We start from the raw sequence: 6,480 nt of genomic DNA, 5'->3' as shown, positions 1-6,480 counted from the left end.
GGCAACAAACGCTGGCCTTGCCAGTGACACCCACATCCCATGAAAGAGCTTTAAAAACTCTCTGTAATTGACCAATTATCATATTGAAATTGACAACCCACCTCTCCCCAATGGGTTGTTCCCACGCAGTCTAGTACACTGCAGTGAAACAGAGATGCCAATAGGAGAACTAGCTTCCAGGCACACTTGTATTTTCCAGAATTTAACCACGCCACCTGCCCACCCCCCCCATACCTGCAGGTAATCTTCACATACTCACCCAAACTAAAACTCCTCCCACCACTGTTACAGCCTGCTAAATTTAGTAGTTATATATTGTAGAAAAGTGCACTGCTCTGCCACGAACCAAGAAAATAACCTCAGCCTGAATTTCTCATTCAGCTCCAGCATAGATCATCAGATTACAGTGATTACAGTCATTATTAACCATCAGTCAGGAGGGAGTATTGTCTCACAGTGAGAGTGCTTTGGAACTGTACTGCACTCAGCTTGTAACTCATTTAGAACGAAGGCATTAATCAGCCTAGCATACTAAAAATTGTTTTCTAGCTGTAATGTGCGGGGTAATTTTTCCACCCAACTATCAATTGAGCAGCAAAGTCCCAGTGTTCATTGCCTGTCACAGAATGGTGATCCATCACTTTAAATACTTTTCCAGCCATCACTTTAAATACTTTTCCAGTTTCCACTGTGCTGTGAAAATGTGGAATTGCTGCCTTTCTTTTCCAGACAGTCTGTACCCAATCAGATTGTGGAAGCACGTCATCAAAAAAGCTAATAAAGACTGCAATCCAAAATCATTCCCCATCATTAAGTTAAACAAGATTTAATTGTCTTGTGTAGTGGAGCATGCATGTCTCTCACTTCCTCTGTCAGTCCAATGGTCTCCCTCAAAACTGCCGTAAGTAATCAAGGGTGCTTAGCGTAATGTCATTGCACATTCAGTTTGACTGAGATTTCTGTTCACTTTAACAAGTTTGGGAAGTGGGATTTTTCCTCAAGTTCCAGTGCACCGACATTAACGAGTTCTGTTCATTTCATGTGCTTGCCTTGGCAAGATGATGCATTCTTATTTCCCTTTCAAATTATATCTTATCCAATAATCAAAGCTTGAATAGAAATGAAGTCCAGTTGGGGATCCAGAAACCCAACTGGACCAATCATTAATACTGTGGCTATAAGAGCAGGTCAGGGGCTGGAAACTCTGTGGCAAGTGAGCGACTCCTAACTCCCAAAGCCTTTCCACCACCTACAAGGCTCCAGTCAGGAGTGTGGTGAAACACTTGCCTGGATGACTGCAGTTCCAACAACACTCAGGAAAATTGACAACACCCAGGAGAAAACAGTCCAATGAGTCAGCACCCCATCCATCACCTTAAACATTCACTCTATCCACAACTGATGCACAGTGGCAGCAGTGTGTATCGTCTGCAAAGTACACCACAGCAACTCACCGAGGCTCCCTCGACAGCACCTTCCAAACCCACGACCTCTGCCATCTGGAAGAATGAGGGAAGCACACACATGGGGAACGCCACCACCTGCAAGTTCACCTGCACACCACTCACCATCCTGACTTGGAAATATATCGCCGTTCCTTCACTGTGGCTGGATCAAAATCCTGGAATCTCTCCCTAACAGCACAGTGGGTGTACCTACAGTGGATCAAGAAGGTGGCTAAGCACCACCTTCTGAAGGACAATTAGGTTGGACAATTCCAAAAGAGGTTTGGTAACAAAAGAGGGTTCAAACTGAATAAATTTACAAAGAGAACTAAAGGCAAGGTCAGAAATCTTTGTAGCCAGGATGTGGTTAGAATGTGCAGTTCTCCACTGTAAACTGTTTCAGTTTTCTAAACAAAAAAGAGGAATATCAGTAAGGACAGACAGCGAGCAAGGAAGTGACAATAGGTTAGGTGACTCAACAGGAAACTCTTGACTGCCCCTTTCTGTGGTGGAACGCTCCATGATTCTATCGCCTCTAACTTGCTGATCTAACTTGGGAAGAATTTCTGATGGAATGGGATCTCTGCGTCTGGCATCTCCTGCTAACCCCAACTATATGTCAGGCCCCAGATCACTTGCATGTGCAGGAAGCAGGCTTCTCTGCTCCTCCATTGGCCTGGGGGTAGAGTGAGAGAAAATCAGCGTTAGATATTTTGTAATGTTCAATATTTCACTTTAAGCTGATGAGCCCTGTACATGCTCTTTAACTTACATTGGTTTACAGTCCCCTAAGGCTTCACTTTTACACACCCTTGTGTTCAAATCCTGCCAGGCCCCAACCCCTCCCAATCTCTGCTTCCAGCCTTGAAACTTTATTGATCTCTGCATTCTTCCAATTCCGAGCTGAGTCAGGAACATATTTTTGGCTTTATGATGCTTTGTATTTATGTATAACACTGTAATTACATTAAAGGAAGGTGAAACCTGGTATCAGACCAACACACCACACTGAGGTTTGCCATTCTGTTAGAGGCATTCATGGAGGTTTCATTATGTGGTGCTCTGACCACATGATATCAGATCACGTGACATCTTACCATAGGTCATTTACAAATGTAATTTGATTTACTGCATAAAGGTTCACTCCCCTGTAGATGGGAATAATGACTTGTGGTTTTCCACCAACAACTGCCGTGTGAGGGCCAGAAGGCCATTGAGGACAGGTGAAGAGGGGAAGGTAAGGGCAGGAAAATTGGAAATCACTCTCCATCTCTTGCTCCCAGTCTCTTCCCGAGCCTCCATTTTCCAGTCTCCATCTCTCCCGAGTCCATATTCCACAGTCTTTGTTTCTTCCAAGCCCCCATTCCCCAATCTCCATCACTCCTGAGCCCATATTCCAGTCTCTGTCTCTCTCAAGCCCCCATTCCCCAATCTCCATCACCTTTAAGCCTTCATTCCCCAGTCTCCATCTTCCCTCACACCCCATTCTCCATCACTCCTGAGCCCATATTCCAGTCTCTGTCTCTCTCAAGCCCCCATTCCCCAGTCTCCATCACCTTTAAGCCTTCATTCCCCAGTCTCCATCTTCCCTCACACCCCATTCTCCATCACTCCTGAGCCCATATTCCAGTCTCTGTCTCTCTCAAGCCCCCATTCCCCAGTCTCCATCTTCCCTGAGCCCCCATTTCCAGTCTCATTTCTCTCTCTTGAACTCCCAATCCCCTGCCTCCAACTCTTTCACCAAGCCCCTTTACCCCAGTCACCTTCTCTTTCCAAACACCCACTCCCCACTATCCATCGCTCCTCAGGATTTTTTGCATTTGTCTAGAAAGACACATCTTGTAGATAATCTTTTTCAGCAATTTGATGGTTTTTCAGATATAACCAACTTTTATTTGGAAAGAGAGGAATCCAAAGGTTACATATGTGGTTCTCGGATCTGGGACAGCATGAGTAAGCAATTCCTGGGAGCATTATGTGATTTAGCCAAATTCAATAATCTGTCAGACTTTTTCCAGGTGTTTCTTGCATCATGCAGTCCCCTGATAAAAATTTGGCTGTGAGCAATAAGCACCTGCTAATAATTTCCTGATTGTGAACTAGTCAGGCCAGCAATGAAAGGTTCCCAGCACTGTAGATTTTGATAAAGGTAACAATTAGGATACTCTATATAAAGGGAAATTTTGAAATGAATAAGTTTGTACTGTGTATCAGACAGTTCCAATCCCACAGGAGATTTGAAAAAAAATGTGCTACAAGTCTGGATTTGCTCCAGGTCTGGTACTTATGGATTGTTGGATACACTGTAATTATCTTGTATAACTATGTCATATTACTTTGGGTAACTATGAAATTTATAATTTATGATAAAATGTTCAGAGATTGGTGTTTTGTTCTTGCTAGTCGATTTCCCATGGCATTGCACACAAGGATTCAAGGCCAAGTCTGGTCTTCAATGTTAAACTTGAGATTTTCTGTCTTCGTTTTAAAATCATACATTGCCCTTTTTTGTATATGTTTCCATTCTAAGAGGTGTGTGCTCCTGGTGTTCAGCCCAGCACCCAGCCATAAAAATAAAAATCACTTACTCAGATCAACTTGTCATTTGTCGAGATTGCTATACTATTCGAGGTTCTCTCTTTTGGATGACACACCAAACCCAGGTCCAGTCTCCCCACTTGGTTGAATGTAGAAGATCCCTTGGCATTATTTTGAAGGAGAGCAGGGAAATTCTTTCTGGAGTTCTGGACAATATTTATCTCTCTCAGCCACCCCCACAAAAGGAGATTAGTCATTATCGCAATGATCTTTGTGGGAACTTGCTGTGAACAAATTGGCTGTTGTGTTTCCTACATTATAAAACTGACCGCTTCGGGACATCATCATGTTACAAAGGGCCTTACTTTATATAAATGCAAGCACTTTTCCATCTTATGGCTGTTTGTGGGACCTTACTGGGTGCAAAATAGCTGTCATGTTTAACTATGTAACAACAGTGACACTTAGCAAATACTTCATTACATTTGAGAGATCCCGCATATAGATGCAAATTTGTTAATTATTGGATAATTTAATCAGGGATGAATTAAGGGTTATCAAAATTAGTTGAGTTGTAGAAGAACAGCTGGACCATTAAAATACCAAGAAGAGAGATGGGTTAAGAGTAAGTGACTTAGGGTGAAAGTTTAAGTATTCGAACTGAAATTGGAAGGCTAAAAGGAATGTTCTGGAACCCTTGCTCAGACAAGGTAGAGTTCATTATGGAGCGGTTTGTGGAATGAAGGGATTTCATGTATTAAATAGCCAAAGGAGAAGTCTTGAAGTGTAGTCACTGCTGTAATGCAGGAAATGTGACAACCAATTTGAATGCAGCTTACTTCCACAAATAGCAATGTGATGTGTGGCTAGTGAATCAATTTTAGTGACATTAGTTGAGGGATAAATATTTGCCAGCGCACCGGGAAAAACCCCCTTGCTCCTCTTCAAATAGTGCCATGAGAGCTGTTATACCCACCTGAGAACGCATACTCTGTTTAACATCCCATTCAGAGGACGGTGCCTTTGACAATGCAGCATCACCTTTGTACTGCACTGGAGTGTCAGGTTAGATAGATTATGTGCTCAATTCTCTGCAGTGGGGTTTGAACCCACAATCATCCTATTCACTGAACCAAGGGTGACACTTCGCTAAGCTTACAGACAAGGACCATTGCAGGTCATTCCCTGATCTGTCCCTGAACTAATCTTTGGAACCAATCTAATGGTGGTTATCAGCCACAGCACCCGAGTTAGGAAAATCAGCCAAGGCTGATTAAGTGGATGTCAAGTGAAGCCTGAGCCAGGGGTGCCAAGTTCATCCCCATCCTCCCAACGGAATAAAAAGCTTGCCCACATCCAAGGGAACGGTATAAATTGGTTCATTTAATCCTCTTTGTATTACATAACAGTAACATTAAGTGTCCTTCTTACACTCAGTACAAATAGCATTTAACAAAAATAGGAACAAATTACTGGAAGAGACACTTATAAGCAGGACTGTGTTTGTGTGGATTGAGGCTGCAGGCTTGCCAGTTCAGTTTGCCTAGGGTGGTTGAAAATTACAGCAAAGAGGATTGTCTAGGGTAGTGTTGTTTTCCTTAGAGGGGGTGGCTAAGGGGTGACCTAATTGGGGTGTACAAAATTATGAAGGGCCTAGATAGGGTAGACAGGAAAGACTCAATTGACCCCTCAGCTAGGGGAAACAGCAGGGGACATAGATTTAAGGTGATTGCTAGAAGGATTATAGGGGACATGAGGAAAAACCTTTTTACCCAGAGGGTGATAGGCATCTGGAATTCACAGCCTAAATTGGTGGTTGAGGCCGAAATGTCCAATTTATTTAAAAGGTACGTGGATCTGCATCTGAAGTGCTGTAACCTGCAAGGTTATAGACCAGGGGCTGGAAAGTGAGGTTAAAATGAGCAGCTAGTTTCTTTTTTTCCCTTTTTGGCCAGTGCAGACATGGCGGACTGAATGGCCTCTTTCTTCATAGTAACTTTTATATGGTTCTATGGTGACTTATGACTGAGCCAGAAATCAATGAGTTCACTCAGGGTAGCAGGAGAGGTACCATAACTTGCCCTAAGCAAAGTAAAATCAGGCAAAGAAGTTACAGAATGAGTCATTTATATTTCAAGAGCTTACAAATGGAATGAGAAAAGCTCTTTCAATGCATCAAAGTCCGTTCATTCCAAAGACTGCATACAATCTGTTCTAAAACGAGCATTACTTCACCTGAAAAGGTCTTCCCTGCCTTCAAATTTGTGTATTACCTCAGGGGAGCGAAGGGAAAAAAAATCAGCCAGGGTGCTTGTTTTAAATATTTATTTAGCGATTCCTTCAGAAACTGTGCACTTGGGGGACATTTGCCAAGCATAGGAATAGGTCTGTGATGACTTCAGCAGTCAAATAGTCTGTCACTTACCATCTAGACTCAAAAATGAGGAATGGACATTTGGGCGATAAAACCATAGGATGTCCTGGACCAGGGAACTTC

This window comes from Carcharodon carcharias, chromosome 1 (genome assembly GCF_017639515.1).
Source record: "Carcharodon carcharias isolate sCarCar2 chromosome 1, sCarCar2.pri, whole genome shotgun sequence".
Classification (NCBI taxonomy): Eukaryota; Metazoa; Chordata; class Chondrichthyes; order Lamniformes; family Lamnidae; genus Carcharodon; species Carcharodon carcharias.
The sequence above is the reverse complement of the archived record's forward strand: the minus strand, read 5'-3'. Positions refer to the sequence as shown.